The sequence below is a fragment of the Vicugna pacos genome, chromosome 30, assembly GCF_048564905.1.
Source record: "Vicugna pacos chromosome 30, VicPac4, whole genome shotgun sequence".
Taxonomy (NCBI): domain Eukaryota; kingdom Metazoa; phylum Chordata; class Mammalia; order Artiodactyla; family Camelidae; genus Vicugna; species Vicugna pacos.
In genome coordinates, this window is record NC_133016.1 from 23,011,012 (window position 1) to 23,036,960 (window position 25,949).

The window sequence follows — 25,949 nt, forward strand, 5'->3', positions numbered from 1 at the left end:
TGTCTTTAAACTACCCCCCAACACCTTGGGCCGTGAAGACAGCCCTGGTGTGCTGCCCCTTCTGTCCCCATCACAGCGGGGCTCAGAGCCCAGCCCTGCCCAGTGTGACTCTCTAACTGAGTCTCCTAAAACTGATGGGGGATTCACACCTCCACTGCTTTCCACAGGGTGCTGCTCAGCTTATTTCTAAAATTTCAGACAGTTCCAGCCCCTTAGGGAGATCCTGGCCAAATGGATGTCCCCATCCAGCTTTGTGTCACCTGGGGAGGTGGGGGGGGACACCTGCTTGGAACAGGACATCCTGCTGCATCAGAATTTGTCCTGTCCAGATGGTGAAGGCTGGGCACTGAGGGGTGCTCCCATTCAATTCTCACAGCATACCTGGGAGGTTTTGCCCCCACTTTACAAATGGGGAAACCACAGAACAGAGAGGTTATGTAACTAGCCCAATGCTGCAGAGCCTGGAAACGAGAGCCAGGACTTGAACCCTGACTGCAGAGCCTATGAGCTGAGTCCCAGCCCAGAGCTCCTCCATGAAGCCACCCCTGAGCCTTCTGCCCCTCATTCCCTGCTCGGACTCTGAACAGCACCTTCTTTCCGGACCAATCCACTGTGTCCATCACTCGATTTTATAGACTCTTGCTTCACTTTCAAGTTCTGGTCTTAACTGGGTAAACAGATGACAATCTTGATGGGGGCAGGGGCCAGAAAGCTGCATCTGTGTCCTCTTTGGGGCCAGCACGGGGCCTGGCACACAGTAGGGGCTGCTTCTGTCCTTGCTGAAGAGGCATCACTTGCAATGGCTCCCCTGGCTGCGGGGAAGGCCCTGTGGGCCAGCGTTTCTCTTCCCTGGGCCCCACCCGTCCTCTCCTGGCCCCCCACCCAAGAGGCTCTTGGCCTAGCCTTTCATCCCAGCATGGGCCCGGGGTTGGCTGACGCTCAGCCCCTCTCCTCTGCCTGGGTCTGTGAAGAGTTCACCACCATGTTATTGGAAAGGCTTCCAAGAACTGGAGGCCAGGGTCACTCAAAGGGTGCGCTGCGGGAGGAAGGGAGGAGGGCGGGGAGGGAGGGTGCAGGGAGAAGCCCCTCAGCAGGGAGCCGGGAGAGAGAAGGCAGGGAGGAGGGGGCGGAGGAGTCGAGACCTCACAGCTGGGTGTGCACCAGGCCCACCGAGGGGCCCGCCGCCCCAGGCCCCCGTCCTCAGGGCCACCCCTCCAGCTCCAGCTCTGTGTTCACTCCATTTGTTCCCCGACCTTCCTGGGGCCAGTCACACCCAGCGTTACCTTGAAGAAACCCACTGGCCTACAGAGAAGGAAACCGTGCTCAGCAGCCCAAACATTCACCTGTGATCTGCTTAGTCCAGCTTGTCCTTTGAAGCCCCTGGTTCTCCCTGCCGGGCACCCCAACTGACAGTCCTCCCCAAAGTGCCCTCATTCTGGTCGTTCACCCTCTTCTCGCTGATTCCCCCACCACCCCGGGGCCAATTCTGTGCCCGGGCCGCACAAGCTGGTACAGATGTCACTTGATTAAAGCGATGCTAGGAGGTCCGCATCCCGCATACACTGCCCCTGCCCTCTGCCTGGGGTTACTTTGCTTTATCCTCACGCCTGAAGTCCTACCATCAGAAACAGCCGTCTCTTCTTCCAAAGTCAGACACCCCACGAAGTGGGAAACGTGGTAGCCAGTCTTCCACCCATGCGTGTGAATTAGCGTTAAGGGCTGGCTTCCTCCGAATGACTGGGTCGGATCCTCAGAAAGAGAGGATGGAGTGGGAGTTCGGAAGGGGTGCTAAGAGGTTGGGTGGGTGGGGTGATTCTGGAACATGGAATGATTCCTGGATGGGTAGGCTCAGGGGGATGGAGGAATTTGAGCAGCGACAGAATAGTACGAGAGTACCAGGAAAAAAGTCTTGCTGCCCTGCACAAACACTGCCGAAACGGAGCGATGAAAACCAGGGATTGAACACACACTCAGGGGGCCTTCATAACTTCCCAGTTTCTCCGCCACCTGGTTAGAACCCCAGGCTCAGGCGGTCTGCACTCAGAGTGGAATGTTCACCAAGGACACATACACAGAATGAAGGAAGATACAGCAGTGCCCAGGAAACTGCCTCAAACATGTTCCCTTCCAAGCTGCCCACCACGGAGGCCTCACGGATCAGTGGGAGGCAGAGCAAGCCCGTTTCCTTTTATTGAAACTTCTACCCTTCTAGAATTTCTCCTTCTCTGCAGGTCCAGGCCATTAATCCCTATTCAAATGAACCTTCAAGCTTCTTCCTTCATTATAAAAAAAAAAAATCTCAAAACATCCCAAAGCAGAGGCTCTAATGTCGCCCAGTATGCGCTTACCAGGAAGCGCGGGAGCAGGCTGCGGGCCTCGCCTGGCCTCTCTTGTTGGGAGGCAGATAATGTGATCATCCTCCCCTCTCTGCCCTGCTCCCCCTTCCCTCCGACAGCTTTAAAAAACACTGATTAGTTCCGTCTTTCAAGCACAGCTGTCCTGCGAGTTGTCCAGTCAACTGGGGTCCGGGGTGGGAGCCAAGGGCTGGAGTGTGGAGCTCGGATCTCCACATAAACCAGCCCTCCCTTCCCCTCCTCCATCTGCCTCTCCCGAGCAGGTGGGAGTTGAGGAGGAGGGCAGGTCTCTGGCTGAAACCAGGGATGGCAGAAGCGGTTTCTGAGCTGCCTGCTGAGGGCAGAGCCCCAGTGGGGGAGGGTGGGGGAGCAGAGCTCCCAGGCAGGGTTAGAGGTGAGGCTGCCCTCCCTACGTGCTATGAACTCGGGTCTCCCCAAAACCCTCCAGCCAAATCTAGGGGCCCAGAAATGGCACCTCGGGGGATTAGTTTGGGGCTGCCTCTCTGGCTAAAACGTGCTGGCACATTATCTGAGGGCAGAAAGAGAGTGTTAGTCAATTTGTCACCTATAGGAGGTGTGTGGGAAGTGGCTAAATGGATGAATGAATGAACACATGAGTGAATGACTGACACCCTGGGCTACTGTTAGAAACGACAGTAGAAGAAGGGGAGGGAAACTCTGGGTGCGTCCAGGGAGGTGAGAAGGGACGCCATCGAGGGGGTGGGAGAAGAATGGGGTCCCAAGTCCATTTCTACCCCGTCACTGTTGTGCATGTGAACAGCCAGGCAGCATGGGCCCCGCCCTCGCAGAGCGTGACTCCATTACCAAGTAACTGCCATTTGCACAACTCCTGCTAAATCTTCCTCTGAGAAGTTGGGACAATTGTCCTCTGAGAATGGGATGCTCAGAACTGTCACAGCTGAACTTCAGAAACGATCCGCTCAAGGGCACTCTGAATTCTTTTTCAGCAGCAGAAGTCCCCTTGTACAAATACAATTTTGTGCAAAAACAGACCCACCCAGAACTGTTCTTGAATCAGCTCCGTGAATCCCTTCGGAGAACATCAGTCTAACCCAACTCCTCATTTCGAGTAAGGAAACCAAAGCCCGGAGGGCTCAACCTGTGCTCTCAGACTCCATCACACCCACTCTCAGGTGCCTGGTCTCGCCCAAGCATCTACGTCAGTACCTCTGGGGTGGGGCCCTGGCACCTAACATCTTTAAAAGGTTTCAGAGGCGATGAGCACCTGTAGTCAGGTTTAGGAACAGCTGGGTTAAGCTCTAGTTTGGAGGGGAAGTCGTCTTCACTACATCAGTAGCAGGGCCTGACCCCAGCTGCTTGGCAGTGATTTCCAAGCAGCTATCGGAATTAATTTCTGGTACTGAGGTTTGCTTATATTGGACTTAATGCCACAGAATGGCCACTGATCAATCGGGATTTTAACATGTTCTGGTAAAAGGGTAATTTTTCATAATCACTGGCAGTCTTTCAAATTAGGTGAGTCTCCCCTGCACGACTTGGCTCACATTTTTCTCTGTTAAAAGTGTGACTCCAGTCAATCCCGTAGGTACGACAATGGGATAAAATGATCTCATCGTGGGACTGGAATACCAGTGTGACACAGACCACCCAGCCATACCCCTCGCCGTTTGGGTTGAATCAGCCGCTCCTGCCAGCAGCTCAAGGCCCCAACAAGAACAGGATGAGGACCCTTGCTTTACCCAGCTGCCACTTGGTTAAGATGCTAGCTCGCCGACAGCTTTACTTGTGCTCCCAAAGGGGTCAAGTGGAATTAAAAGGTCAGGATCATAGTCAAGTCTCCACCAAAGCCCCAAGTGTTGAACAGCTTGCCCAGTGAATGTCAAATTCATTTCCCTTTAGGTCAATTTCTTCCCCTCCCAGGGCCTGGCTTTCCATCAGCAGCTGCGTCTGGACAGAGTGGGGCTGAGGCAGCGGGCCCCACTACTGGCTCTCTGGAATATTCCTTGGAAAACAGAATGAAATCACCAACCGCTGTGTCATATCATGGGACCCTGCGCTCTCCCATAGAAACTCGTGGGGAAGACCTGGTGAGAGGTCTAGGACATGCGCAGGAAATGCCAGGCTAGGGAGCATGCTCAAGCAGCTGAAATAAATGGCTCTCCCCACAGGTATGGCAGGCAAACGTGACTGAGCTGATTCCAGAATACTGCCTGGGTGCTGCTTCCCTGAGTATGTAAGCCCTTCGAAAACAGGATGGCTACAATTAAAAAGGCAGATACTATCAACATTGTCAAAGATGTGGAGAAACTAGAATCCTCACGCACTGCTAGTGGGATGGAAAATGGTGCAGCCGTTGTGAAAAGCAGTCTGGCAGCTTCCCCAAAAGTTAACACATAGAGTTGCCACCTGATTCAGCGATTTCACTCCCGCGAATGTATCTAAGAGAAAGCTAACCTACGGCCACAGGAAGACTTACACACAAATGTTCAGGGTATAATTTACAAGAGCCAAACAGGGGAACAACCCAGCTAGCCATCAAGTGATGAATGGATAAATAAAATGCAATATATCCACACAGGGAACATTACTCAGCAATGAAAGAAATGAAGTACTGACGCATGCTACAGTGTGGATGAACCTTGAAAACATTATGTGAAGTGAAAGAAGTCAGTCACAGAAAGCCACGTCGTCTGTAGTTCCATTGATAGGAAATGTCCAGAACAGGCAAATCTATATATAGAGAGAAGGTAGATTATTGGTGACCTGAGACTGGGAAGTTGGGGTGAAAAGGGAAGCGACTGCTAACGGTTACCGGGTCCTTTTTGGTGTGATGTAAAATATTCTAAAATTGATGGTGGTTAGGGTGACATAGCTTTACAAATACACTAAAAATCACTGATTTGTACACTTTAAATGGGCGAATTGTTTAATGAAAAAGAATATGAAAATGAATATATGTAATACATATGCTTGGCTGGGACATTGTGCTGTACACCAGAAGTTGACACATTGTAACTGACTATACTTCAGTTACATAAATAAATCAATAAATGGGTGAATTGTATGGTATATGAGTTACATCTCAATAAAGATATTATTAAAAAAAAACCTTAGAAAAGTTCATCCTTTTCTACACTTCCTCAGGGATCAAAAGAAGGCAGGTAACAACAGGAACCTTGGTCACTGTCACCTCCCTTTGCCAGTAGATTCACGAAAACAAGTGGATTGACCAGTTATCTCCGGAAACAACTTAACAGAATTATCAGCCAGAATCCACAGTCCAAAAAAGCCAGAGCTCTGATTGTGTGTGTGTGTGCACATATGTGTATGCAGGCAAGGCAGAGTTTTCCTGAAGGCCAAGTTCAGGTCGATGATAGCATTTGGGAAGGTCACGTGGACATTTGCTTCTGGTTTGTATCTAATTTGAAAAAGCCACTCTATCATTAGGCCATTTTTCCAGCTCAGTGTCTCGGTGTCGCTCTACTCAATTCGTTCAGAGGATGAACTCACTTCTTGACCGATGAAGAACATCCCGCCCCAGTTTCCTGGCTCAGGAGGGGCAGGCTTTGGTCGTGCCAGCTTTCCCATTCTGCACCCCACGTGACCCAAGCCGGGCCACCACTGGGGAAGAGCTCTTACCCTGGGGGAAGCTTCCTTCTTACATGCTGGATCCTGCAGGTGGAGGGGGTGCAGGGGTGATGAGGTGAGGGAAGGAGGCCCATCTGGCTGGTCCCTTTCCAAGCAAGGCCCCAATGGAGGGGCCTTCCAAAAATAACAAAAGTGAGTGAGGCAGAGGAGAGCACACATTCCTCTTTTTCTAAACACAGGCTCGAGATGGACATAGGGAAAGTTCAATTATGCTGCAATTTTGAAAGTCATCCTCTGAAGATAAACTCTCCCTTCAAAGGAATTACTCATCTCATTCCATCATGGTACCTCAGGGTCTATCAGTATTCAAATTTATTAAGCAATCACATGCAGAATGTATGGTACAAATGACTCATTTCATCACTCCATTCTCCCAAGTTTTTTTTTTTTTTTTTGCTAAGTCACGAGAAGTTGGCAAGTTAAAAATCAAAACAAAAACTAACAAGCGCATGCGCACACAAAGATGGGGGAAAAATCCTTCGTGGAAGTTACGGTGAGGCGGGCAGCTTTAGAAAGGAAAAAACACAATCTCTGACTAATATGAAGGAGACTCCAAATTGCTCTTGGCAACAATCTCTCAACCCAGATTCCCCTCCCTCTATTCATCTCTGCAGTTCCCAGCCAAAGGAAAATAAACTGAACAGCTCTCTCCCTGGCCCAACCTGTAGGGCTGCACGGCTGAGCAGGGCGCTGAGCAAACAGACATCCCCATGCAATTATACACCTGTGCAATGACTGTAAACATGGGGCAGCCAGGCAGGGGCTCGCCGCTCCTATCAGGCTGATCATCTCAATATTAGGAGAAAAATGCCTTTATTCTGGCAGAGTGACATCTAAACGAATGCAGTATGATCTTGTGACCTCAAATCCAAGACACTTTAAAAAAAAGAAGAAGAAAGGAAGAGGAAAACCATTCTCCCTGGAAGAGCTGGTGTCAGTTGCGAAGAAGGAAGGCCCCAGAGCATCTCTTTGATGGGCTTAGCTTCAAGGCAAGATTTATCAGTTCACCTTCCTCACCAAAGTGAGAGTTAATTTTAGAGGTAGTTATCTTACACCTATGACACTATTCAAGATGGAAGGAGAGTTAACAGGCCAAATGTCCCGGAATATTTATGAACACCCTGTCTCAAAGATCCATCTGACACCATTTTATGAGGACAGATATGTCAGGTCAGCTAAAACGGAGATGGACAGGAGCATGGGGAAATGGCATGGTGAGCGGAGACATAGCAGATGGAGCACGATCTTTTCAGTTGAGTCGTCAAACACCCTGGCTGGCAGGTGTGAGCTGCTATGGACAGCCGGGAGACCTGGGGTCTACTGACTTTGCTACCAAGTCCTGTGAACATGGACAAACTTCCCCAGCGCTAGGATGAGGGCCTTGGAGCTCCAGCTCCAGCCCATCCCAGTCACTGGGAACGAGGCTGACACATTGTGGGTGGGGATGTGATGCTCTGGGGCAGCTCTCAGCCCGGCTGGCATGGCTGCAGAGAGGTGCCAGTCTCCGGGAGGCTGCACAGGGCTCTTGTCATCTCCAGCTGGGACACGCCAACACTAAAGGCTCATCTTGGAACCCATGATGGCAGACTGATCATCTGAACAGCAGGGGCTCAGACAGCATCATGGGGAACTGTGTGCACTCCACAATGTCTCCGTGAGCCGGCCCCAGTCCTCATGACTGCAGCACAGGGGAGCCCATACTCCCACTGCCCACCCCTCTTCTTCCCCCAGGCCTCCTGCTGCTTCTCCTGCCTCATGGCCATGCTTCTGCAGCACCTTCCCACATAGCGTCTCATTTCAGCCACTCAATACCCACTGAAAGATGTACATTCATGTTGACAGAGGCCAGGGCCCAGGTCGGAGTCATTTACTAATGTGTGCCCAGCCCTTAGCATGGTGCTTAGAATCACACGTAAGACAATACAGTAGTTATCGAATAAATGATTGACTGATTGAAAGAAACTGAAGTTCAAGAACATTAACATTGGATGTAACACATACTATTTTGTGTCGTACAATAATTATACTAGAGTGATGGATTCCTGTCTCCCCAACTAAAGTGTAAGATTCTAAAAGATGGTGGTAAAACAGGTAGCTTTGATCCCTGGCTCTGTCACTAAGTAGCTGGGCAGCTTACTGAACCCCTTTGAGCCTCAATTTTCTCACTTGCAAAGCGGAGCTAATGGTTCATATCTGATGGGTTGTGTGGGTTACAGGAGATGATGTGTGCCAAGCACAGCACCTGGCACATGGTAGATGGTCTCTGGATGTCCCATCCCTCTCCTCCCTGCCCGGACCTCTCTGGTTTATCTCCCAGTGCTGACGTGGCAGGATAAGCCTCGAGTTCTGTGATCTCCAGAACTTCACACTTTCCATCTTCCTCCTTCAGGGTCCTGGCCCAATGCCTCCTCTTATTTTAAGCCTTTCTTGACCTCTGGCTGCCAATGTGCCTCTTCTCAGATCCCAAAGTGGCTCCCCCAGCAGTCTGTTGAGGACGTTTGACTCACTATCTAGCCTTTGCTTATTCTGTACAAGCCTCATCTATCTGCACCGGATGCCCCTTGGCGGTGGCCCAGGTCTGCATCCTTTTCTGCATCTCCCAGCAGGTCTTAGAAGGTGCTTGGTGGGATCCAAATCTATCAGTTTCATCAAGTTCCGGAACCCGTGCCGGTGAGGAGCACAGGACTCACCTGGGGTCTCAGTCCCCCACCTGTGAGAAGGGGGTGATGAGGACGGTGGTGGCTGCCCGTGCGTGGTCCTTAGTGCAGTTGTTTAGAGGAACTTAGGAAGCAGCACCAAACACCATGTGCAGAAGCCAGAGCACAGGCTGACCCCAGCCATCTTTTAAGAGGGTAGGTTCCTTCTCCCTTCCAGCCCAGGTTGGGCCTTAAGGGGAGAGGGTGGTATCAGCTACTTTCTCTTCCTGGAGATCTATCCAGAGAAGGTTCCTGAACCCTTCTAATCCGCAGGCCTTAACTGGGTGAAGGAGTGGAGCTGAAACTTGAACCTGGCAGGGCCTTCACCCTCCCTCCCCCTCCCCTTCCACAAAATCCCCTATCGACTCTGGAGAAAACCGCCTGATTGTTTCAGCCACTTCCTTCACATTTTCATATTTCTGCACTTGGAGAGATTGGAAGGGGTACCCCGCCAGTCCGCCAATGAATCGCGAGAACGGGGCTGCCCCCTGTGCAGAGCCCAGTGCCAGGGGTTAAAAGAAAGAAGGCAGCGGTCCCGGGCCCACCGCCCACAGCCGAAGCCAGAAACCTGACGACCGAAGCCCGGCGACCCTCGGAGGCCTCCCCACCTGCACTCGATGATCCGCGCGGGGTGTGTAAGGGGGCGCGAGTTCTTCCCAGAGTCCCTCCTAGCCCAGCCCGCAGCCACTGCGCCCGCCCGGCTGCAGGGCACCCGGGGCTCGCTCGAGAGGGCGACAGGGGTGCGGACGCACGGAGCCGGCCCGTCCCACCCCAAGCCGGCGGGCCGCCTCGGGAGCTCCGGGACCCCCCGGCTTGGCGCGACCGCCCACCCACGCCCAGGTCGAGGCGCAGGGAAGGGTCCCCGCACAGCCAGCTCTGCCGGCGGTTCAGCCCAGGGACGCGACGGGACTCCCTCCCGCTCGCCCAGCGACTTCTGCCAATCCCCTCTTTTATCCTCGCCCCTGATCTGACTTCTGCCAGGAGTTGCCTTGGCTTTTGGCTCCCCCACCCTCAAAGTTTTGCATCTGATACTAGGGGGAGGGGGTGTTGGGGGAAGGTTTTGAAACTAACAATGTCTATCGGCAGCCACCACCCCGAGTGCCCCTCGCACTCTTCCCTCTCCTCCAACCCAAAACCCGCCGCGAGGACTGCGGGCGCTGAGAAAGGAGCAGACTTGCTGCATCCCGAGTCCCCCATTCTTTCCTGCGTGTCGCTGGGGATACGCTGCTGCGCGCCCCTATGTGAGCGCGGGGCCCCCGTCCCGCTTTCCCCAGTACGCGCCGCTCCAGCCCAGGCGCGGCTCTGATATTCCTTGCAAACGCCGCCGCTCACGCTCGACGAGTGCCACCCGAGCCAGCGGTCCCCGCCACGCCGAGCGCGAGCGCCCGCAGCGCCGGGAGAGGGGACGCAGCCGCCCGCAGCCGGAGGGGCCTCCTCCCCAACCCACCTCCGCGGGCTGCCGGCCGCCCGAGGCCCCGCGCGCATCCCAGCCCGCTCCGGCCGAGGCCGCCGCAGACCCACCTGGCCGCCCCGGGGACGCCGCGCTCGTGGCCGGGCCGTGTCCTGAGCGCCGCCAGGGTCCCTGGCTGAGAATCCACGCGGCAGCGCTGCTCAGGGGAGCCTGCCGCAGCCGGCGAGAGGTTGTCATTGATTCGTGCTGGGCGAGTTAAGCCATTCCAGGAGTGGTTTTGAGAGAGCACTCCCACCCCTCCCTCCAACCAGAAGTATTTGGCAGGCAGCCCCTTTCGTCCACCTGTACTGTTAAGCGCGGGACAAGGACCAATTTCACCAGTCGTGCTTTACGCCTCACTTTATAACAGGCAGTGAGCCCTTTCCTAAAGGTGAAGCAGAAACGAAAGCAAGGGTGGCTGCGGGAGTTCTCCTCCTGCTCTTCTCCCGGGTCTCTCCGTTTGTTTATTTTTTCCTCTAATATTTCACAAAATGCCTCACCACTTATCTCAAATCAGGATCGGCTTTTCATTGTTATTGTTTTATTTTCTTCAATTCTGTGTGCCTTTTATTTTTAGAGGCAATTTTATTTCCATTTGCCTGAAACCTGAGCCCAATAAAATTACTAGAATTATATGTTTTCTCCTTAAAGGGTCGTGAGTGTAACTTACTAAATAAAACACCGCACAGCAAGCCTTCAAGTGGCAAATAAAAAAGAAGGAAGTGCAGGAAGCAAGCACGGAACTGTGGCTCCCTCCGTGGGGTTGCCCAGGGGAACTCGGCCCAGAGGGAGTCAAGAGGTCTGAGGTGGGGGCACCCACTGACACTCCTCTCCAACAACAAACACAGTATCACCAGGCTCTCCTTGGCTTTGTCTCCGTTCTGAGACTGACTCAGAAATGCCAACCAGAGACCCAATAGTCCACGTTTGGGGTGAGCCAACCACCAATCCAAGAGGTGTGGCGGGAGCGCCCTCTTCCAAGCTGTTCCTTAAAACCACACCCCACACTCTTTTTGAAAACTGCCAGCTGAGAGGCTCCTGCTACTGTCAGCCCTCTTCCTCAGGAACTGTCCTTCATCTGAGGGGAACCTTCCTTAACTCCTTGGTACCTAGATTGGCTGTTCTCAGAAATGGGGGAGGAGCCAGGGGAATCCTTCCTCCCTGGTGACCCACTGCCTGGTGTGCGGTGGAGAATCAGCACAAGACAAAGGCGACCAATGAGAGGCCTGGCCCTCCACGACCTTTGCCACTCTTCAGAGGCAGGTCACAAGCCTTAAGGCACCCCAAAGCCAGAGGTGAATCCCAAAGGTCCGTTCATCTATGAACGCCAAGGATGGGGCTGAGGTTTGCAGAATCCCAGGAAGACAGTTCAGACTTAATATCTTCTCCAACAGGTGCCCCCTGCCTGAAATCCCAGTGTTAATGATTCATTTCTTTGTGGGACACGCCCTGCAGAAAGCCTGTGCCGGGGCAAGGGCAGGCAAAATTGCTCCTGGAAGGCAGGAAGGGTCTCTCTCTCTATGGTTCTAAAACCATAAATAGCCATGGGTCGGGGGCAGGAGTCTCCCCAGGGGGCTGGAATGAGTCTGTCAGACCCTTCTTGCTCTGGTGGGAGGGTGGCGGTTGGCAGCACATGGGGACAGAGAGGCTCAGAGCCAGGGAGGGGTGACTTGGGGTGGAGAGGGGGTGCTAAATCAGAGAATCAGGCACTGAAGGTCAGAAGGGAAGGTGCTTAATCAGGGCAGGTGGACAGTTTCCAAGATTGGATGACTCCATAGCTTTTTATCAAAAACCATGTACTCCCGGAACACCCAAGCCAAAGAATGAAAAGTCAAATCCCTTTGTCCACAAAGGCGCTAATTAAATATCCAATCAAGTGTGACTCCACACTCCACTCCCAGACCCGGGAGGTAAAGGTGCCAACGCATGACCCGGTTGGAATCAGTGTCAATCCAGAAGTGTTTGTTGTGCACCCGTAAGTTGAGGTTTGCCGCAACAGCCTGGGTGGAGGTGGGGTGGGTGCAGTGGGGTGCTGCCCTCGGAGCCTCATGTCTTGTGGGGAGTTAAAGCACAGGGCTGTTCAGCATGGGGCAGGGAACATGGAGCCCTGTGTGGCATCCATTAAGGGCGCAGATCCTCGGAGCAGACACGGAGCCGAGGGGCAGTCATGAAGAGAGGACTCATGTGGAGCGGGCTCTGGAAGTGGTCTGGGCAGGCCTGGAAGTCTGTGTTGCTGTGAGCAGGAGGGCATGTCAGGTGGGGGAAGTGAAGACCGGAGTTGGGGTGGGACCTGGCCTTAGAGGGGTCTCCCAGTGGATAAAGCATTGGGTTAGGGTCTTCGAGGTTGGACCAGTTTATGGATACAGCTTCCAACTGAAAGGAGAGAGTACAGGGCAGGGCCTGCTTTGGAGGGAGGGAGGGAGGACTGGAGCACCTCTTTCAAATCCAGCTGGAGCTGGATGTGGGCAGAGGGGGTGGTGGAGGAGGGAGGCTGCAGGGAGGGGTGGGGAAGAGATGCGGTGTCCAGCCCAGCCTGCCCCTAGGCGGCCCCTCGTAGCAGGGCTCCGGCCCCTGGACCTGAAGGAGTGTCTGAGTAGGGCAGCGGGTGGTGCCAGGACTGTCGATACTGCAGCCAAGAGCCCGGGGGAGAGCTGGCCATGGTCCAGCCCGCCGGCTGGGTACCGCAGTGGACAGTGGATGTCATTCCTCCCTCCCCCTTAATCACTGTGTGCGCGCCTTATGGAGACACGCCCTTCGGAAGGGCTCTGGGCAGAAAATGGGGAGCCCGGCCCCACTGCCCTTCAGCTGAGACTCCCTGTTCTCAGCCCCTATGCCGGCTGCTTCCTGGGAACAGAAACACAGGAGTCTTGGAGGGTGGGGGAGGGGGGCTGGGGAGGCTCCCAAAGCCACACAGAAGGGGCTCGGGGCGGGCCAGACTCTCGATCTGTCACTGTGCATTTCTTTTTGGGAGGTGGTTCCTTCCTAGGCCGCCATCGTTGGCCCCTCCCTCTTACTCCCCTCCCCTCTCCCCCTCCTTCCCGCCCCACCCCCTTCCTGGGTCAGGTCGGTCAGAACACTTGGAAACAGGCTGGCTTACAGACGCCTTGCCTTCCACATCTGCCTCCAAACCCACAACGCACTCTTGTTCCAGGAGGATGAAAGCTCCTGCCCCAACCACCAGGCAGTGGCTCAGAAGGCAGAACAGAAGCCAGGGAGCAAATCTGCTACCATTAACTTGAAACTTTGGTGGTGTCTGGTCATCAGCAGTGACCTAGGCTCACAGACGGCTCCTGTTCGAGCGCGCACACAGCCAGAATTACAGACTGTCTATATGTGCATGTATAGAGAGGGGGATACAGAGATGGGCCATGTGATCCGAAAATAGTAATCACGAACATCTATTGAGGCTCTACCCTACCCCCCCCATTTAATCCCTTGCAGCCACACTATGAGGTAGATCCTTTTACCATCTCCATTTTACTGATGAGGGAACTGGGGCTCAGAGAGGTCTTGCCACTTGTTCAAGGTCACACAGCTTGATAAATCGTAACACTGAACATCAGGTCTTCAGGCTCTTTAGGCTCTTTAGTCCTGGGTCTTTAGGACTCTGCTGCCCAGAGGCTGCCCCCAGGGTTCGGCTCCAGCTCTTTGTCTAGTTTCCATGGCTGGTTCCCTAAGGAGCAGTTTGCTTTGCTGGTGTGTGCCTCAGTTTCTTCACTGGCTGAGTAGGCAGAATCATGACTTACTGAACTGAGAGGCTGGAACAGCCAGAAAGAGGCTGAGATGGAGGTGAGACTGGTGAAGTGCTAGAGCGAGTCTTCTCTAAAGAACGCACATGGCACTGGGGTTGAGGGTTACTCAAGCTGGAAACTCAGAGTCACCCTTGCTCCCTCCCCCTCCTTCCTGCCCCACACCCTGCTCCAGCCAATCCATCCATAAGACTCAGATCCCAAAGCAGATCTCAAATCTCCCCCTCTTTCTGCCTCCTCCTCCACCACTGCCCTAGGCTGAGCCACCACCCCCTCACCTTGACTTCTGCAGGACCTCCTCACTGGCCCCCTGCTCCTATTTCTGCTCTGTCCCTTCGAACTGGTGCCATGCAGCTGCCCAGGTAATCTTGAAACATGCATTGGTCGTGTCGCCGGGCACTTAACATGCAGTCCAAACTGCTCACCATGACCCACGAGGCACGGCGAAATCCTTATTTCTTTCTCCAAACTCACCGCTGCCTCCCACCGCCCCCATCCTCCAGTCAGACACACTCAGTTCCTTTGCCTTCCTGATGTGGGACTTCCCTTAGCCTGACATGCCCTCCCCCACCTCAGGTCTTGAAGAAGTGTCACCTCCTCCGAGAAGGCTTCCTTGACTACCGCAGATAAATTAGGAACCCTCCCCCATAATCTATTTCTGACCCTTGGTCAGAGCACTCATGCAGCTTGCATACTCTTATTTAACTGCATGCATACGTTGAATTATTTTTTGACCATCCCTCCCACTGGAACAGAGGCTGCTCATGGGCCAAGACCCTGTGTGTCTTTTCCACTGTGTGTACCTGGTACACTGTAGATTCCTGGCAAATATGTGGGGAACAAAGCTTTGTAGAAAAAACCCTAGATCCAGGAGACAGGGGGACTGGATCTAGTCCTGGCTCGGCCACTGGCAGGGTGAGTGCTCCTGGGGGTGTCACGTGCCCTCCCACATCCTCATCTTCATCCTCTGTAAAGGGGGACTACGGATGAGATGACAACCAGGAGCCCCACCAGGTCTGACGCCCTGCAGCCAGGTTGGCCTTCATCCTCTGAAATTGTGCAGGTGCCAATAAACAAACAAGAGAATCCTGGCCATCATCACTTGACAGGGCTTCGAGAAGATTTTACCTCTGTTGTCGGCCCTGCTGATTTTTGAGGCCAATCAGCTGGTGAAGACTGAAGTATTCCTGTGGCTCTGACCACCCACCACCCCCACTGCACAGGCTGCCACGCAAGTGTGGCAACAGGCGGGTCCAGAGCAAGCACTTAGGACCTTGGAGAGAACCAGCATGAGGCCCAGTCAGAGCTGCTCTTCTCTAGAGATTTCCACCCCAATGGCCGTGGTCCTCTGATGTATCGAGTCTGAGGGCCCAGCCTCCATCCAATGAGGTCAACGTCTGTACATGTGGTGTTTTCAGTGGCTTCTCAACCCACTATCCTGCTTGGCCTTCACAACCACCCTGAGGCCCACTTTGCAGATGAGGAAACTGAGACCTAGATTAAAACGTGAGTGAGTGGCAGAATGGAGATCTTTGAAATCAGCGATGAAAAACTCTCATGAGAATAATATTCTTTTTAAAATGCATGTATATGAATAGATAATTTTAAAGAGAATACTGATATATATGAAAAACCAGGGAGGCTATAGCTCAGTGGTAGAGTGGGTGCTTAGCATGCCCAAGGCCCTGGGTTCAATCCCCAGTCCCTCCATTAAAAACATTAAATAAATAAGTAAATCAAATTACCTCCCCCCCAAAAAATTAAAATTAAAAAAGAAGAAAAAATCATATACAATTCTTCCATAATAGAGAAAATCTGTGACCCTTAATCCCACCACACTAGTCAGGGAATGACCCCAGCCTGACAGCAGTGCAGGGCCCTGGTCTCCCCTCAGGGCCCCCTCCTCTCTCTCTCTCTCTCTCTCTCTCACTGGGGGGAGCAGTCCACACTGCACTAAACACAGGCTTCACGACATCCCGCTTTGCACGTCTTAGGTGCTCAATAAATGTTTAATTACATTTTGAGGAAAATGGAGAGAAAACTCCACCGGCTGGATCACGAAGGTGGTGCTCGAGGGGGGCCCCAAGCCTCTCCCATCGCAGCCCCCTACATCCTGTCTGATGACACCTGAGTCCTCACCACCCTGAAGGCCACTATGTGTACTGTTCCACACATGGCTTTGTAATCACGTGGCTCTATCGTTTTGATCGTCAGATCAGATTTTATTGAAGTATATTAAAATGCCAGTGGAAAATAACAATTCATCGCCGTTCATCAAGCGTCAAGAACAGACAAGGAGCCACAGTTGAATCTAAGCTAAGCTTCCAGGGTGACAAAATGTATTCGCATCTGCTGGTTGCCAGTGCGACACACTTTTCTGCCACTGTGTCTTAGAGGGACAGACCCCTCATCCAGAACCAACTGGCAGTTTGCCAGACTTCTTGCCCAGACTGCCCCACTTCTTCAAGCACACAGAGTTGAGAGATGAGTGGAGTCCCGTGACCATGACCGGCTGGCCTTTGGCTGCCCCATCCAGTGGATGCTGGAGAAAAAGGCGAGGCCTGTGGGGGTGGGGCCAGATCCTCCGAGCCCACCTCCCACCTCTCAAGTGTACTGGGAGACCAGCTGGAGCTTGTCCTGACCCTGGGTGGGAGCCTCCCAGGTGCCTGGGTACCGGAATTGTTCTTTCTGGGGAAGTGAGGGGAAAGTACCTTGCCTGGCTGGGCACAGGGAAGGGCTGGGGCCCTGGCTAGCCACACAATAGACAGGGCGAGTGAGCTCACAGCCTGAGGGCCCCCAGGGCTGCCAGGGCCTCGCCCTTCTTCCAGGTTGCATCAGTGACATAGTCAGGCACGCTAGGGAGGAGGGGAGGGCACCAGGAACTTCAGCAGAGCGGCTGGGGTTCTGGGTGACTGGGCCTGTCACCCCCAGAGCAGGCTGGGCATCCAGAGGCAGAGGGCTTGGCCAGGACCTGGCGAACGGGGCAGCGGTGGGAAAGCGGGCAGTACCACCAGCCAGAGAGGCAACTTCCCTCCTTCCTTCCTCCCTTCCCTCCTCTCTGCCTGCCTGCCTTCTTTTATTCCTTCCTTCCTTCCTTCCTCCCTATCTCACCCTCCCTCCCTCCCTTCCATTCACAGTTAAGTACTGACCGCCTTTCTGTGGTTCCCACTACTTAGGCTTTGGCTCTAAAGTGACCACATCGATGTGTCTCCGTCCTCATGGAGCTGACTTTCCAGCAGGGGAAAGACAATGAACAGATAACCATCAACCATGGAATCAGCTGGGTGAGGCCAAGTCTCTGTCCCTAGTCCCTTCCTCAGGGACACCACCTCTTCATTGTCTCCTACAGCCTCTCACCTTATTTGATCCCCACCCCTAGGGACCAGGAGAGCAGGATTTATAACTCCCACAGAGAGTGAGGAAATAGGGTTGAGGGTGGGGAGGTGACTTGCCCAAGGTCACTCTGGGCGCAGTGCTGAAGCTGCCGCGTGAAACCCCGGCCACCTGACTCCTTGCCCAGTGCTCCCAGTGCTGTCCGTCAAACCCAGCACAGTCACCTAGACTTACCTGCAAAGGGGTCAGGACTTAACTCCATGCTTCTAGAAGTACTTTTTTTTTTTTAAGGGGTTATTTACACTCAGAAGACTGAAAAAAAAAAAACTAAGAACTTCAACCTAGACAAACAACTACCTTAGCATATTAAATGACCCTTGCAAGACAGGACCCTGGGTCTAAGCAGCCTGCGGAGCTGAGGTCCCAGCTGCACCAGCTGCAAACTCTGGCCTTGACCCAAGTTCCCTTTGGTGAACAGGATGAAAGCTGGCCTCTCCTTCCTGGGTCCCTGCAAATGTGTGAGGCTCCCTTACCCAACTGGGTTGTTGGTACCCTTGGGCATAACCTGGCTGCCTACTTATCCCTTCGCTGCTGTTCGACCAGGATGGGGAAGGGCGGAGGCAGGAACGGGGATGGTGAGGCAGGGCTGTGCACGTACGGGCGCTCGTGTGGCTGTACTGTGTGAGGAGGACGGGCTGGATGGCAGGTTGCTGGATGGGGAAGGGGTACTAGCCCCTTCTCTGTTGGATGAAGCAGTGAACGGGGCTCCAACACCCTCCAGAAAAGTGTCTGCCCTAACTGCTCCAGGGAGCCCAGGCAGAGGCTGGTCTCACCTCTCGTCTTGTGCTGGGCAGCGTGCCATTGCCAGGGGTGCTGAGAATGGCTGGGACAGCCCACAACCCTTCCTGAGGGCCAGACAAGCCAGCCAGACAAGCCAGCCAGGCTGGAGGGTCAGCACAGTGACCTTCGTTCATTGAAGCTGGCGTTTTCATTAAGGTCAAGGGGAGGCTTGTAGGCTGAACAGGGGAAAGAGATGGAGATCAAAACAAGGGCCTTGGCCTCCTACAAGGACCACATCAAAGAAACGACTCCCTGTTAACCCCCAAGGACAGGAAAACACTCATAATTATAATAGCTGCAAGCACTGTGCCCAGAGCCTTGCAGGCATTATTTCCTTCAATCCTCAGCAACAATCCTCCGAAGCCTGTACATTAGCATCCTCTTTTACAGAACGGCAGCTCAGAGCCGGGATTTGAACCAAGGTCACAATGACCACCTCTAAAAGTCACTTTTAATCCTGGGAAACTGCATAAGGTAGCTCAGAATATTTTTGGACTTCGAATGGAGTAGGAGAAACCAGAGTGAGACAGAAGGTAAGAGCTGTTACTTACAACAGGGGTAAGATATCAGAGCGGTCCCTTGTCTGAGGCTGTCCATGCCATTTGAGGCATCTCAAAACAGCCTAAACAGCCTTCTGTGCGGCAGAGCTGGCAGGCTCGCACAGCAGTGAGTTCTAGGACGAGGAGAGTCCTCGGTAAAGACTTGACATCTCACTGAAGATGAGGAAAGCGCAACAGCCTGGAGTGTGCGCGGCGCCAGGGCCCGGGCTGTGGCGATGGCAGCGTGGTGATGTTTCTCAGAACACGGATTCCTGAGCCTCTGCAAGTATCTCTGCACAGATGGTTGCAATGCACATTCTTGGGCCCCACCTCAGGCCCACTGAGTCAGAACCTGAACCCCAAGTCTGCATTCTCACACACCCCAGGGGGTGCATGCTGCTGTGGTGGAAGCAGTGGTGCTTGGTAACTGGTTGGTTTGGCCTTGCGGCTGAGTGGCCCCCGGTTGAGAATCAGTGCTGTGAGAAGCCACTGTCACTGACCTCGGTCCTTCAGGTGTGTGTTGGGGGCGGGGAGGGGGAGAAGGACTGCACCCGAAGCATGTTCCCCACACCAGCCATTTTTAACGGCTGCACAGAAGGCCAGCCGGCAGGCACACCTTTACACACTTAGCCCCTCCCTACTCTTGGACCCTGGGGGCTTTCCCATATTACAGACAATGTTAGGATGAACATCCTTGTGACTAGTTCCCCTGTATTTTGGATTATTGTCTTAGATTAGGTTCTGAGAAAAAGGATGAAAAGGGTATGAACATTTTCATGGCTCCTAATGTGTAATGAGAAACTGCATTTTCCAGAAAGGTTGTGCGTTTAGGCTGACACCTGCAACGTTCAAGGGTGTCAATCTCATCACCACGCCAGCCCTTTCCCCTTTTATTTTATTTCATTTTATTTTATTCTATTCTATTTTATTTTGTTTTGTTTTGTTTTATTGTTTTCACCCCTCATTTTAAAGATAAGGAATTGAGGCTGGATTGCCAAAGTGCCCTGTGGCCTGTCCGAAGGTACACAGTCAATGCTGAGCTGGGGACCAGGAGCCCAGCGATTCCTTATTCACCTGCCAGGGCATTTGGCTGCTGTGGACTTTCTCAACCTCCAACGGGGGGGGGGACACCAAGCCCGGCACATCCTTCCTTCTCTGTCCCAGCCTCCCTGCCAGCTCCGACTTCAGCTGCTCTAGGAACGCACATTTCAGTGCTTTTCATTGTTTTTCTGCCTCTAAAACCGGGGCCTCTCCTCTGCTCAAGCTCCACACCCTCCGTGAACCCTCTTCTGATCACTCAGAGGAGGTCATTACATACCTGAACTGCAGGTTAGATGTAGATAAGTGGGTGGGGAAGCAGTGGGACAAAGGTGAGGTGACAGCCCAGGGGAGGGACAAAGGCCAGCCAGACTGGCCAGAGCAGTGGGTGCCGTAGGACAAAAGACACAGTGAGACAGTGGGTGGGGCCTGGCGCGCCAGACTAGGGAGTTCAAGTAGGGGGGGTCTTGAGCACACGCCTAGCCAGCCATCCTCTGCTACTGGGACAGGGGTTGTTCCGAAGGACAGCTGGGCTCTGGCTTCAGCAAGGCCCTTAACAGGGTGTCTCTGTGGGTTTCAGAGGATCCTTAAACTTCCAGCTAGACCACATGTAACACTGAGTATGTGAGCATGCTCCTTTTTCTGGAGAGACAGCCCAGGGTGTTCATCAGATTTTCAAAAAGGTTCCTAACCTCCCCTGCCTCCAAAGTTCAAAAGATAAAATTAAAATGAAAGTTTAAAGTCAACTAGAAATATAAACTGTTTGTTGTATGAGTTGTATAGATTTTTTACGCATGGTATAAAGACAGGAAATAATTAGAGGTGGTCCTTTTCAGACAGATGATTGATAAATGACAGATGATTGACAGAAGATTAATAGATGATTGAAGATTAATAGGTGATAGATGACTAATAGAAGATTAATATACGATAGATAATTGATAGATGATTAACAGATGATAGATTGATGATTAACAGATAATAGATGATTGATAGAAGATTAATAGGTGATAGATAATTGATAATTGACAGATGGTAGATGGACGATTCATAGATGATAGATAAATAGATAGGTGATTGATAGAAGACTCATAGATGACAGATAGACGGATAATTGATAGATGATAGACGGATTACTGATAGACAGATAGCCAGAACAGATCTACATTTAGCAAACAGTTACGGTAAACAGTCATTATTTGTGCCACTTCAGTTTTCTGCTCTTCCCCTGCGTGACAGGGAGCCGGCACAGCTGGGAGGAGCTGGTATACCTGGTGCTGAGGCGTTCAGATCACTGCCCTCCAAGGATGATCAGAGGCAAAGATAAAGCCTTTGTGAAGTGATGAAGTCAGTGGGAAAACGGGATTCGGTTTCACAGCTTTTCCCAGAGCCATCTCTTGCGTAAGAGGGGACCTACTTGACAGTCATCACAGCGAGCCCTTCTTGAGCACTTAGTGGGTGTCAGGCACTGCGCTAAGTGCTTTACAAGTATTGTCTTGTTTACTGCTCAGCGGCCCTGGCGGTTTGGGCAGCACTGTACCTCCTATTTCACAAAAGAGGAAATGGAGGCCCAGGGATGTGAAGTCACTGGCCCCAAAGCAAACAGCCGTAAGTGGAACAGCAGGTGCCGGGAGCCAGGCGGGCTGGGTCCCGCAGCTGGGGCTCAACACAGCCTCTGAGAGCAGTCGTGTTGTGTGGTCAGTAACCAACCCCATCTCTGCCTTCCACAAGGGGCTGGAGCTGGAAGAGCTTGGCCTGACTGTTCTCTCTGCCTTTAAAGGGATAGTGTAGTGAATACACTTGAAATCATCCAGGCTGATTGTCTATATTTGTTCTTTAAAAAAAAATAGTAATAATAGTAGTAGCTATACCTCCCATTTAGTGAGCATCTGAGTCAGACAATGTACAAAAGGTTTTATAGTCATTTTCTTAATTCCATCCTTAGAATAAGCCTCCAAGGTGAGTATCAGTGGGTCCATTTTACAGATAGTAGTATTGAGGTCCAAGGAGGTTTAGATAACCTGCCTGAGGTCAGCTAGTGAGTGGAGGGGGCGCTAGACTGCACCCTTGCTCTTTCTGCTGCTCTGTCTCTTGCTGGGTAATGCAGGGCACAGAGGAACAAGGGCTGGCTTTCTTGTTGGCGCCCACTTGATGGGTAGGGCATGGAAAAGGTCCAGGGGCTCACTGCCATGGTCAAAAGGAAGGAAAAGAAGGAGGGAGGGAGGGAAAGGAAGAAGGGAAGGTGGGAGGGAACACGGATGGTAGCACGGGTTCTCGGGCAGTACCAAGCTATTGATGAATGACCCAAATCTAGAGCTGTAATTTCAAAAGCGCCACCAAAAAGGACCACTGGCCACTGGCGACAGTAAGTGAAACAATCCCTCCGGAGTCAGTTGCTCCAGGATACAGCAGATGTGTGGCCCATGCCTTTTTGGAATTTGGTTACAGTCTTTGAGGCCAACGCTGAATGCCTCATGAAATGTTCTTTTGAGGCTCAGGTAAAGGCGGGAGCATGCTCCTTCGATTAAAATCAACCCTTTTAGCTCCTCTTCTCTCTCGGGTTTTGACCTTAATTCTGGAAGCCCTAGGGCCTGGGAGGCATGAAATGCAGGCAGCAGAATGAAGAGCCAGCCCCTAGGATGGAGCTAGGAGGGTGGGGGTGGACAGGGTCACAGCTGCAGCTCAGGGCCATGGCTGGGAAAACCTGAAGGGAGAACTCTGCCCGTCTTGTCAAGTCCAGAGGCCAAAGCTGGACACAGAGTCAGAGAGGCCTTCAGGGCAGAGCCACAGCCAGCATTCCAAGTAAGCTATCAGGGGTCAGGGCAGGGATGACCAAGCCTTAGGAGTCCATCTGAACAGCTAGGAGGAAATCGTCTGGGCTGGATCCCAGGCCCTGGCTGGGGGGAGAGGACCCCCTCACAAATGACCCAGTGAGCCTGGGGGATACCCAGGCAAGGCGGACGCTCTCCTCTGGATGGGGTGGCGCTCCACACTCAGAGTCCTGGGGGCTGTAATCTGGGGCAGGACAGGAGCTGAGCTTGACCTGGGAGAGCGGCACCCAGGAGGCTGGGGCTAGAGCCCGTGCCCAGAAGTCAGCTTTTCTTCCATGGAGGTCTCTAGAATCCACCCTGTCCTGTTCTCAGAGGTCTCACTCTCCTGCCTCTACAGTCCTCTTGTGCCTGGCATTTTCCTTCATTTCAGAGAATAAAACTTTGCGTTTCTTGACCTTGAAAGTAACATGCAGGCATTGAGGAAAGCTTCACGGGCTGACGATGCTATTATAAAGGTAGATTTTCACCCTGGTTTCCTCACTAGCCATTTTCCCGTGAGCATTTTCCCATGATGCACTTGCCCCATCCCCCCATCCCTGCGGTTCCAACTCATCTCAAGCCTTACCTGCAGGTGCCTCTGGCTGGCATCTGTGTACTCAGATTAAGCAAGCCACGCTGTCACTGCTAAAGGTTCAGGTTCTAGTCTCTTCACGGGAATTGCTTAAACAATCAGAAAAGGTTTGCAGAACAGAAGCCAGAGAAACCCTCCGGGGCAGTGCCAGTCATCAACCAGTGCTGCCTCCTGGAAAAAGCTGATACAAAACTCTACCCAGGACTCTCATTTGCTCTATGTGGTCCCACGTATATGTTAGAACTGTGCAGAAATAAGAGCAAATAAGCCTCTGAGTGACATGGGCCTCAGGGAATGAGTGTTAGAGCACGTATTCTGTGACGTCTTCTGGTGGTTCGAAGTCGTCTCACTTTCCTTTCAGATTCTTGGCTGTGTCTCCGACAAAGGAGGAAAGCAAGGAAGTGAGGTTTCTCTGTACCTCTAATATTCCTTGCTATGTTACATGGGTTTCATTTCTTGGAAATGTTCAATGTTCCTTCCTGATACTGTAGCATTTGTACAGTGTGGTCATCTCCGTGGGGGCGGGGGGGGGGCTCCTAAGTTTCAGGTTTTGCTCCCCTGCCCAGGTTAAGAACCACTGGTTCGCCGCAAACATGGCTACACTAGAAAAACCAGATTCTTTGATCTTCCTTTATCTCACACTGAGCTGCGTGACTCTAACAAGGTTGGAAATAGATGTACACTCAGGCTGTGAGAGCGCCAAGGCTCCTCAGGGCGCCTAGAAACCCACGCCCTCACTTTACCCCTAAGGAAATAGGGTGCGTCCAAGGTTACAAAAGAAGCTATTGGCCAATCGACAAATATCTCCTCCATGGGAGACTTTATGAAATGATTAACAATGACATCTGTGCAGGAATGTGGGCATTTACAATCCTTGTTCCGAAGGATTTGAGCCAGCTTACAAATATGCCCACAATGCAAGGTCAACACACATAAAAAGTAAGAAAGAAAAATGAGACATGGGGCAAGTAAGAGCAAAGATGGAGCCAGGCTTGAGATGGACACTGGCCAGACCTGTGTGCTTAATCCAGCGTGGCCCTAGACTTCGTACCAAGATGCCCAGCAGTCAAGAGTAGGAGGAAATATGCCAGCCCTACAGGATTCTGCTTTCTTGTTCTCTAGGACTTGCTGCTTCCTTCTCCAGGCATCAGTTTTCCAGTCTGTAAAATGGGTAAATCCTGCCTTGTAGGAGCTTCATGAAAATCAAGTTAAATCTTACCTGTAAAAGAAAGTATTTGAAAAGTACTGTGTACAAAAGGGGTTATCATTTTATTTTCTCACTGCCTCCTTGTAACGATTTAAACACTTCTTATTTTCCATGGGCTGATGAAGCCCCCAGATTTAAGTGGTTAGAGTTGGTCAAAGTTAATTCTGTATGCATTCTTAAGAACACCATGCACTGTCCAAACACTGAATCAGAAGCCTTAAAACAGTTTCTGATCTCACATTAAGCCTGTTTCCACCATCATACCTTTTCCCCTTTCCTTGCTGTGACTGGGAAAAACTAAGATTCTTAGAAGCAGCCGAGAATGTAAAACTCTAACGTGAAGTTTAAGTACCCGCTAGAAAATTCCTGTTTCCGGGTGCAGGAGTGTGGTTGGATATTGGAGAGGAGAGAGTAAGGATGGGGACGGGGAGATGGGCCCTTCAGGGGCCTCTCCAGCTGAAGTTTGGCAGCCACTGCCCCTACCTGTCACTCAGAGGGTTTCCCCAGCCTCAAGTGTCAGGGTAGAATAAGGCATCTTCTGAACACAGGCCAGAATTTTACCTAAAAGTTAACTAGTGGGCAGGAATCGGCATCCTGGGATTCTAAGAGGTGGGAGGGGGCAAAGAAGCCACCGAATCTAAGCAAGCAGAGCCTGGGGGGCCTCAGTTGCCTCCCCCATCTTGCCTGAGATAATAAACTGGGGGTAATCACTGAGAAGAGCTTTTCAAAAAACAAAGCATTCATAGCAAAAGAATCATATAAATACCATAATAATAGAAATTTATCAGTAACATATAGATACTATGTTTGGTTTAGGATCGAACAAGGGAAGGTCACTATGGGCAAAGGTGGTCCAGCCTTCTCCTTGGGAAATCATTGACCCCACAAGCCCACTGACCTTCAGGGGACAAGTAAGCATGAACAAGTAAGGATGAATCAGCTTCAGCTGAGACGTGGTCACATGAGGACCTGCCCTCCTGTCTGTAGAGCCCTGCACATTTCTCACAGTTACTATTTGAGGAGGTAATATAGGGTTAATATCATTATACCCATTTTATAGATGAGGAAATTGAGAGCCGGACTGGTTGAAGTTCATTTGTCAAAATGGCAAGAATCCGGTGGTCCCAGCAGAAAAGCAGCCTGAAATCCTGGCTGAGAGCGTGAATTCTCGAGCCAGACTGCATCCTGGCCCTGCCATCACTCCCTCTGTGACCTTTGGCAAGTTCTTCAGCCTCTCTCTGCCTCAGTTTCCTCATCTGTAAAGGTGGCTGGGTGGATCGCCTGAGTCCATATTTGTAAAATGAGAACAGCCCTGGACACATATCCAGTGCTACCTAAACAGACACATCAACTCCCAGCTCAAAGCCCCCCCTGCAGACCCCAAACCAAATCAGACCCGTAGCAGGATCCCAAGGGTGTGGGCTCCATCCTGCAGGAGAAATCCTAAACCCACTCAGTGTCAGCAGACAGACGTCACTGGGGTGGAGAGAGGGGGCCAGAGCCGGAGGGGAGGTGGGGAGCAGGCCCCTGGTGAGCTTCTCCAGTGCCCTGGGGACAGACCCCCATCCTCTCCCTTCGAGGACGTTGCCAAGGAGGAACACACAGGCTAGATAAACCCGTGCCAAGCAGGAAGAAGATGGTATTGGACCTGACAGGCTGACAAGTTCAGTGTGCCCAGGCTCCCTCCAAGGGGAAACACCAGCTCCCCACG

The 25,949-nt window shown here is 52.2% G+C and overlaps 1 protein-coding gene across 3 annotated transcripts in view; it reads right to left on the reverse strand.

Annotated features, from left to right (window-relative positions):
• ZBTB7C (zinc finger and BTB domain containing 7C) overlaps window positions 1-25,949 on the reverse strand; it is a 314,604-nt gene that overhangs the window by 84,674 nt on the left and 203,981 nt on the right. Inside the window, exon 1 of one of the 3 annotated variants that reach the window (XM_072952319.1) lies at window positions 10,202-10,548. The exons of the other annotated variants lie outside the window; for them this stretch is intronic. The gene's annotated coding sequence lies outside the window, so the exon portion shown is untranslated. Of the gene's footprint in view, window positions 1-10,201; window positions 10,549-25,949 lie in introns of those variants that run through there. 3 annotated transcript variants of the gene reach the window in all.